The sequence below is a fragment of the Crocodylus porosus genome, unplaced genomic scaffold (genome assembly GCF_001723895.1).
Source record: "Crocodylus porosus isolate Cpor-Errol unplaced genomic scaffold, CroPor_comp1, whole genome shotgun sequence".
Classification (NCBI taxonomy): Eukaryota; Metazoa; Chordata; order Crocodylia; family Crocodylidae; genus Crocodylus; species Crocodylus porosus.
The window spans coordinates 52,807,281-52,817,626 of NW_017728918.1; positions in this window are offsets into that span (position 1 = coordinate 52,807,281).

A 10,346-nucleotide genomic window follows, 5' to 3' on the forward strand; every position below is an offset into this window, starting at 1 on the left:
TTCAAGAGTAAATTGGATGCTTATCTTGCTGGGATCCTATGACCCCAGCTGACTTCCTGCCCTTTGGGCAGAGGGCTGGACTCGATGATCTCCCGAGGTCCCTTCCAGCCCTAATGTCTATGAAATCTATGAAATATGGCCATGGGCTGGATCCATCCCATGAAGCCCTGTCATCTGGTCCCTGATGCTATTCCTGGATCTTAGCTGACCTATATATCAGTCTGAATTTGTGCCCAGTGTTCAGGATGCTCGTTCCACCTCCCAATTTGGGATCTGTGTTGTGTGTGGTGCCCGTTCCAAATGGTACTGGATTTGGACCTTACAAGCTTCACACAGCTGATGGAAGACATGCGGCAGTCAGGGCCAGCACATAAAGTATGAATCCCACACTGGCTGGAGTGGGTGGTGTGTGAAGTGAAGCAGTACTGTGCTGGGAGCAGGAGTGGGGGGTGAGAAGGGGATGCCACATGCAACACAGGTCCTGAAGAGGGTGCAGCATGGTTGGTTCTGGCATGTAGGGAGGGGAAGGGAGTCTGTGAGCCAAATATCTGTTGGCTGGCCCTGAGCCACTCATTCAACCCAAAGGGCCAGATAAGTTTGACACCTGCTCCATTATAACAAAGGAGAGGATAAAATGTGAAGTAAAAATCCTAAATCTATCCCTGGAACATACAATCTAGAAAAATTACAGAATTGCTTCATTGGAGGCTTTTAATACAGATTTTAATATAGATTGGACAAACATCTGCCAGGGATCCTTTAAGTATCTCTCATCTTGTATCAGAGCAGGAAAATGAACTGCATGGCTTTTGTAATCCCTTCCAATATAATATTTCTATGATTTCTCATTGATTTTTCAGTGACAATATTTAGCGAAGAGAATGAAAAATTATTCCAAGCACCCAGTTTGCTTTTTTCTTTTTTTCTTTACTGTCCTTCTCTTCCCACCCCATTTTCTGCTTAGAGGTGGTCTGAAACTAATTCTAATAAATTTGATAATGTATTTCCTGGAATACACAGTAGCTATTGTCGTGGCCATATCCAGAGTAGTTTTATTGCCATAATTTTAAAATCAGAACACCCAAAGATCAGAGCATCAGATTTTGCAGGCCCCTGCAGAGACCTTGCATCATCCCTATTGAAAATGGAAGCACTGGCAGCAGATGTTGCTATGCCATTAGCTGTTAGAAAACATGATGCTACTTTCAAAAGTGGCTACATAAAGATGCCTGTTTTTTACTTTATAAATGTACTACCATGTGTGAGTGTGTATGTGTGTATGTGTATACACAATCACCTTGCTGTGGTTGCATAATATTTTGCTCTCTTTATTTTGGTTAGCCTTTCAAAGCCAAGACAATTAACAAAGAGTAAATTGGATTCTACTCCCTCTTGTGTACCATCAACAAAATTGTTTACTGAATGATAATTCCAGGGCTAATCAGTTACAACTGTGCAAATTAAGGCAGTAAGTTTCTATGGATATTACTAAACATATAACTGAATGCAGTGGGTAGCAGAGAATTTCCAAAGGGCAATAGAAAGGGGAAAAAAGGGTTTTTAGATGAACTTGTAATAATGGTATTTGTGGGGGAGGGGAGAGAGATTATTTCTTCTTTGTAACTGCATAAAATCTGATACAGAATTGTTTGAAAAATAAATGTAAGGGCATATGGTCATAGTCCTTGCTCTGAGGACTTTTTATGCATTTTATCAGGAGAGAGTTTCATGTTATAATATATAAGGAGCCTTCAGAATAAGGCCTGCAGTCCAGATCTTCCTTCCTAGCTCCGTCCTCTAACCATGGGCTATTAAGTAATGTTCACATTCTGATCCAATTCATCTCAAGTTGTTTTCTGAAAAGTTTCAGTAGATCAGATGGAGCTGCTGCCACCTCAGAGCATACTACAGCACTATAGTTAGAGTACAGTTCAGCGAAGTGGGGCCTTGGGTTGAAGAGGCAGATTAGGACGCATGAATCATCTGCATCTTAAGGGGTACAGCCATTAGTCTATTGCAAAAAGAGGCATCACCAACTTATCTCGCTGGGCACCTATACATGTACAGTGTGGCTGCTCCGATGCTCTGTAATCACAGTGCATCAGAGCAGACTCTATTAATTGAGTCTGTTGGAGCATGGTAATTAATGTGCTCCAGCGTAATGTGTATTGGTGTTCCCATGGTGAAAAATGGCAGTGGGGGTGCTTTAACTAGAGTTCATTTGACAAGCCTTAGTTAAAGTACCCTTGCTGCCATTTTTCAGCATGGGGATTCTGATTCATGTGATGCTCCAGGCTCTGTAATTAGAGTTGCTGTCCAAATCTGCTGACGACACTAAGTTGTGGGGTGAGGTGGACATGCTGGAGGGGAGGGACAGAATCCAGCTAGATCTAGAAAGGCTACAGAGGTGGGCAGATGAGAATAGGATAGAATTCAGTGCAGACACGTGCGAGGTACTGCATCTAGGGAAAAGGAACCAGCAATAATGCTCGTGGTGCTCGGGCCAGGTGCCAGATGCTTGAAAGATAGCCAATCTGGTCCCCATCTTTAAAAAAGGGAGGAGGGAGGATGTGAGCAACTATAGACATGTCAGTCTTACCTCAGTCCCAGGGAAACTCTTTGAGAAGATCATCAAGGAGCAAATCTGCAATGGGCCAGCTTTAGGGATGATGCTTAAGGGCAACCAGCTCAGTTTCATTAGGGGTAGGTCAAGTCAGACCAACCTGATTTCCTTTTATGATCAGGTCACAAAAGCATTGGATGTAGGTGTCACCACAGACATAGTCTTTCTGGACTTCAGCAAGGCCTTTGATACTGTCTCCCACCCCATCCTCATTAAAAAAACTAGGTGACTGTGGCATTGATGCCTACACAGTCAGATGGATTGCAGACTGGCTGAATGGTCGTACTCAGAGGGTGGTGATGGATGGGTCATATTCGACCTGGGGGGAAGTGGGCAGCGGAGTCCCCCAGGGCTCAGTCCTTGGGTCTGCGCTGTTCAATTTCTTTATCGGAGATTTGGACGATGGGGTGAAAAGCAACCTGTTTAAATTTGCTGGTGATACTGAAATTTGGGGTGAGGTGAGCACGCTAGTAGGGAAGGAAAGACTGCAGCAAGACCTGGATAGGTTATGGGGGTGGGGTAACAAAAACAGGATGTGCTTCAATACTGACGAGTGCACGGTGCTGCACTTGGGCACTAGTAACCAGCAGCACACTTATAAGATGGGAAACTCTGCCTTCTAAATCTTAATTAGACTTTAGTATAAGGCAGCCTTAACCTGTGTGGCTCTGAAAAAGCTGAAGCACTTCTGGGAGCATTCAACAGCAGAACCTAAGGTATCTGGGGTACTTTAAAGTAAAAAAACTAAGCTACCTTTCGAGTTGAGGCACTTCCATGATTAAGCAGTTGAACAGGGCCTTTCAGAGTTTTGAACTTGAGTTTCTAGTACAGAATTTAATCTCAGCTTCCCCACTTCCAAGTCAGTAGTTTAGCTTCACGTTTTTTTAATCTGGTCTACCCTTCCTACATGGCTGAACTGATTTTTAAGATTTTCAGGGAAAAATTATGATCTTCAAATAATGGCCAGGTGCACATGCACTCCTGTGCACCCCCTGAGTTTGGTGGTGCACCCCTGTGATTGACTGCTGTCAACACTGTCAGCATCACCTGCAGGTGGTTGGCACTCACCACCCACTCCTTCCCCTGCCGCCGACACCAACATGGCCGCCTGCAGGAGCTCCCAGCTCACCACCGCCAAGTCCCCACCACTGACAGCACTGTCACTGCCTGGGGGCAATCACCATGCCCCCTTCCCCTCCAGCTTCTGGAGGCATACATTGTTCATGAATAATGACATTTACCTTTAGTTGTAATTCTTTTATTATTCAAGCATTATTTAATTTTATGTGGAGGCTTCCCTATTTTTATATCAAGTCTTAAGTAATGAAGGAAGTTTTCCTCCCTCTCACATTAGCCTTCATTAAGGGCAGAAGATAAATGAGAGTAATTTTTCCCCACCATTTTCTTTTTGACATCTTTGTTTTTATGAGAGGCAAATGTAAAGTATCAATCTTTAACATTCTTGAGTCATAATGGTTTCCTAGAATAATATTACATTTAACATTGGAAAGTTAGGCTCTATTTAAACATTAGAAAAGGTATCATTTGAATGTATAATGGTTGAATTATACAACTGAACTTTTATATAAGGCTATTTATGAGTCTATCTTTTTTTAGAAATACATAAGCCAAACTTGATTTTCACAATATGACTTATAAGATAGTGTTTTTATTGTGATGCAGCCTATAAAAAGTCACAGCTACATGTCACAGTTTGCCTTGTGAATGACTAAAGGGATCACATAATAGCAGTAGTAAGCAGGAGATAGTCTGCTGTTTAAAGCCAACAAGGAAAAACTAAGAAGAAAAAACCATAAGTAATAAAAAGTACTAATTCCCCTAGAAATTGTCAACAAAACTTTGAGATCACATGCAGGTATGTTTAACGATTAATTCAGTCTCTTTAAAAATGTATTTATTTTTCTAAAGCTTAATATTATTAAGTTCTGTCATGAACTAACATAATTCATCCTCAGTACTCAAATCTGCAATGTTTTAATTAGCTTAGTGTACGCAGATGGATACACCATTAATGTGGAGGTACAGTTTCACCCTCTTCTTTTAGTAATGCAAATGTGATATAAAAACACCAGGTGTTCTAATTCTGTGCATGTGTTAATCAGTCATATACCAAGTCTAAAACATAAAAAATAATGGAGGCCTCTCCTCACTACAAAACATTAGCAGAGATTTATTCTCAGCCTCTGACCATTACAGTGGACATGACTAATGCATAAGAATATAAGAAGTGCCATACTGGATCTGACCAAGAATTTATCTAACCCAGCATCCTGTCTCCAACAGACCACAGGCTCACTAGGCTCCAATCCGGGTGCGCATGCCCATCTCCATTTCCTGCCACTGTTTGCCCAGCCGAGACAAAGCTACAGCTTGTCTAGGAGGCATGGGGAGGCTGGAGTGGCTTCTGCTGCTGAGAACCACTTGTCTGAGGCAGTGCATTAGCACCATCCTATGCATCACTGCCCTGACTGGATGAGCAGCAGGAGGGCATAGCCCCAACTCCCAGTGCCATGCACCCAGGGTGAGCTGCATCTGCATCGTGCTTCCACCCCGACTGGGCAAGTGGCATCAGGGCATAGCCCGCTCCCAGCGCTGCTGCACCTGCATCCTGTGCTGCCCTCCCCTCGCGCTGACTGGACAAGCAGGGGCAGGGCAGAACCCTGTTCCCAGCACCTTTCAACACCCATCCAGACTGCAGCCCAGCCCAGCCCACCCTGAGCACATCCAGGGGCACATGCCCACTCCCATGCCCTCCTGGAACCGGTGGCAAGAGCTGCCAGAGGAGCCACGAGAAGAGCAGCTTCCAGACTGGCAGTGTGCAGCAGCGTGTGGTGAAGGGAGCACCCTCCCTGAATCCTGTGCCCCCCCATCCCAGTTGGGCAGCTTGTCCCAGCCCCAGTCCTAATCTCTCCTTCACTGTGGGGGTGTTGATCTGCCCACCCCCCAGGCTCCTTCCCTCAACACTCCACCCACCACAATAGACCTAGCAGCTGGAGGAAGCTGTGTCCAGTGTCCTAGAGAACTGCTGCCTGTTTAGTCTATGGCTGAATCTCTCCGAATCAACTAAGAGGCTTCTGAATCAATTTGGACCTTTTAATGGGTCTCCTGATTTGGTTCAGGTTCAGAGATTCAGCTGCCAAATCAGGCCAAATCTCCTCCAAATCAAATCAGCTACCGAAGCTTCACAAAGCCCTTGTCTCTAATACAGTATTTTAAAGCAGGTTCTAAGGTTCCTGTAGGCATTTAATGTTTTTGGCTGCTCCTTTAAATATTTTTCTAACTAATTTCCTCATTTCCCCCAGTGAACTGTTTGTAAAGTTGCCTGTTTGCTTTCCCCTGTTTGTTTCCACCCCTAGTCACTTAGCTGCTTTGCTTCTGTATTCTCCTGAGCCTGAGCTGACTCTGCCCCCTCCTCCCTCACCCCGATTATGGCCTTGTCAAGCCACAAACAGCAATCACTCCAGAAGCGGAACTCACCAAATGCACAGGGCACATGTGCAGAGCATAATTATAGGGCACAGGGCATATGCACAGGGCACAAACAACTAACCAAATTTTCACCACATACATAAACCAACTAAACTCATCAAGCTCACTTACTTTCCAGGAGCAGGATCTGGTGCATGGTGCCTGTTTCCTCTTCTTTTTTTTCCTCTTGTCCACAGTAAACTGCCTGCAAACTGCCATGTGTACTAAAAGGAATGCCCAGTGCATACAATGAGCATGATTAAAGGAATTAAAGATGGTTTAATTATTTTATAAACAGACAAATGAGATTTAAGCATACATTTTATGCCCTGAAACTACTGTAATACCAATGAAAAGTATTACAAATTCAGAACTTGTGAATGGTGTACTGAACCATAAAACACACAAGAAATAGGGTAATGTTTACTTTCAATGATGCTACAGGGCCAAGAGTGATACTGCATTCAAGGTAACTGTGACTTTTATATAACAGACTTGAACACAATTTATTAAACCTGTCAGACAGACCTACCCCCCCAACTAATGCAGTGATATCAGCATGTCTCCTCTGACCACTGTTTCTGCCAAATTTCCTTTTAAAGATGACAAGAACCTTCAGTTGGACATCGTGCTCATTTTTCAGCAGAGCTGATGCAGTTCCAGGTTTGCTATTCTGTTAAATGTCATTCCTTAGTTATCGGAGTCCAGCCCCAGCATGTCACTGACAGCATCAGCCATCATAGGGCAATTTACTGCATTCAGAATTGCACAGTAAGTTCATATTAATTAACAACAGAGAGAAAAGACACAGTAAACCAGCCAAATCAAATTCATTTTGTTGGCCAGCCATACAATTAAAGCTCAGAAGCATGGCAGACACTCACTTTTGCCCTTCATTTCTGTCTACTGTTTGTATCTAAGGTTGGATATTCATTATTCAGTTGATGGAACTTATCTGATTGTAAAACCATTAATCCAATGCATCACATCATGGCATGTTATAACCTTTGTGAAAATAATAGCATATAACATGGTATAATATTATAAGGTCAGCCACCTTGCATAAGGTATATTTTGGATACCTCCTATGATTATAGAAGGCTAATACTTAATCCTAATTTTTGGCAGGTGAGAGTGAGTAATATGAATAATTCATAGATAGTTTAAATCCATGGATCATTTTTAGCTGTTCTGTACAGCTCTTAAGAATTCACTAGAAGCTTGATTTTTTTTTCTTCTGAGCAAAGCATCAAATGAAATCTCATGGTTATTGTTTTTAAAAGAAATCTGAAACGCAAAGCAAAAGTAAGAACAGAATTATATTTAAACCTTGCAATCTGCAATCACAACACTATAATTTTAAGATATAATCATGGTTCTAATTTCTATTCTTTATTGGTTCTAGAATAGTGCTCCTTAAATCTGTCCTGGCACTAGTGATTTAAATTAAACCAGTGCTTTTGTGCTTCATTTTGTCAGGGCTGAAATGCTCAGAAACTAGCAGAATTAAATCCTATATGAGGAAAAGCTGTGGTATCGCAAATACAAAAGGTGTGCGTTTGAGTTTCGTGCCAGCCTTTCTATTCATACAGACATTTGAATGCAGTTGTCACCCTTAAAAGCTCCCTGGATACCTTTGAATTAAACAAGTGTATTAAATGCTGTTACTTCAGCATTGGAGCATAGGGAGCTACAAGGCAATACTTGACGCATGGGAGTAACTTTATCTACTTTTGAAAGCAAAAATTGGCAAAATTTTAAAGATCACCCTTTTATCTAGCCATATATTATAGCAGACAATGTTATGACAGTGTATCGGCAAAAAGGAAATCGACCTTTCTGTAGAAGGCTGGTGTGGGGTATGGGAATTTTGCAGCAAGTAGCATGCCAAAACTACAAGATGTTCTAAAGAGGACATGAACAACATATCCTCAGAGGCCTCCACCCAGACGGAGCCCATGGTTCCAGGTGCCACACAGAGAGAGCCTCTGGCTCTCAGCTAAGGCAGCTGCCTGCCACTTTGTCTATGGGGTCCAGGAGGAGGGCCACCTCTCCTTGTGAGGTCTGCTCCCTTTTTGGGTCTCTGGCATACCAGCTAGAGGAGCTCCAGGCTGCAGTCCAGCGACTGCGTGCCATCAGGGACTGTGAGCAGGAGATAGACTCCTACTGCCAGGCCCTTCACCCCCTGGCGGCAGAGGGTAGACCAAGGTCACCTTCCAGGACAAGGGAAGACTCAGGGACCTCCCATTGTGTCCAGCCAAGGGGTTGGAGCAAGGTGGTGGGGGTCCCAAAGCCTGCTGCACCAAGGTCCCACCCTGCTGGAGCTTTGCAACAGGTATGAACCTCTTGCAGCCCCAGCAGAGCCTGCTAAACTGCCAGCTCCTGCAGGCAACACAGGCTCAACTGTAGCTACCACCCCCACTCTCCCTAAGACAAAATGCAAAGTGTTTGCCGTGGGAAACTTCATCTTGAGGGGGCAATCTGATGCCATGACCCCTTAGCCCAGGACGTCTGCTGCTTCCCGGGACCCTGTATCAAAGACATTGCGAAGAAGATCCCTACACTCCTCTGGCCTACTGACTACTATTTTATGCCCCTTATCCATGTTGGCACAAATTACATGGCTTGGAGCAATCCCAGCCAGGTCATGAAGCACTATAGCGATTTGGGAGCAGGGGTAAAGGGCTTGGGGGCACAGGTGGTGTTTTCCTCAGTCCTCCCAGCTTTGTGCTATGGGCTGAGGAGGGAGAGGAGGATTGAGGTAGTAAACAAAAGACTGTGGCGCTGGTGTCATCGTGAATGCTTCGGCTTCTATGACCTCAGTCCACTCTGGTGACAGAGGCAGTGAGCTGCTGGAAAGAGATGGCCTCCACCTCTCTTCTCTGGGGAGGAGGCTCTTCTCAGCCAGGCTGGCTGACCTGCTCCACTGGACTTTAAATTAAGCCCACTGGGAGATGTGGGACTACCCCCACTGCTGGCCTGCTGAGCAATCCTTGCAAAGCCAGCAGGACAAGGCACTTAAGGGAGCCCACCCCTGCCCGAGCTCTGGAGTGATCTGTAAGCAAGGCAAGGGCCCCCAGATGAACTCTTGTGTGCCTGTACACAAATGCCAGGATCTTGGGAAATAAACAGGAGGAACTTGTCCTCCTGCTTAACACAAATAATTATGATGTCATGGGAATAATGGAGACCTGGTGGAAGTCCATCTATGACTTGGCCACAGGTATAGATGGCTATACTCTGTACAGGAGAGATCAAGTGGATAAAAGAGGTGGGAGTACTGCTTTCTATGTAAAGGAAAGCTATGAGTCCTTGCAAGCCAATATTGGCACCCAGGGTAGAAGACTGGAGACACGGGGTTAAAATCCAGGGGGAACACGGCACAGGAGACACAATGGTGGGAGTCTTAATACAGACCTCCTGCCCAGGATCAAAAGCTTGACCAGGAGTTCACCAGCAAATTGGCTGGGGCTGCACACTCCCGGTGCATGGTTGTTATGGAAGACTTCAACTACCCAAACATCTAGTGGGAAGAGTGCTTGGACAAATCCAAAGGGTTGGAAAGCTTTCTTTCACACATGGATTAGCTCTATCTGACTCAAGAAGTCTATGAGAGGTAAAGTGCTGCTTGACCTGGTACTGGCAATGGGGGACAACCTAATCAGTGACCTAATGATCAAAGGGAAACTTGGTGACAGTGACCATGAGCTGATCACCTTCACCATCCACCATAAACCTGGCAAGTCAGTCAGTAATACAGAAGTCCTTGACTTCAGGAAAGCTGACTTTGACTAGCTCAGGAGGCTTTTCAGTGAGGCCCTAAGGGACTATGACCCAGAGGGGAGGAGGGTTCAAGGTAAGTGGTTGCTCCTCAAGGGAGCAATCCTTGATGCACAAGCAAAGTCTATTCCGTCTTGGAGGAAAAGCAGCAAAAGGACACAGCAGCCCCGGTGGCTCTGCAGGGAACTAGTGTACCTCCTGCATCTAAAAAGAAATATCTAAAAAGGATGGAAGACTGGATCCACCCCCAAGGAGGAATATTCTGCACTGGTCTGGACCTGCAGCAAGAGAACAAGGAAAGCCAAGGCTGTGACTAAGATGGAAATTTCTGAGTGACATCCAGTCAGAAACAAGCATAAAGAATTTCTTTTGACTTTGTATTACCTTGTAATCCAGGTATATTAAAAGAACTCTGCAGTGTTATATAAAGTAGTTTCTAATCCCTAAATAATCC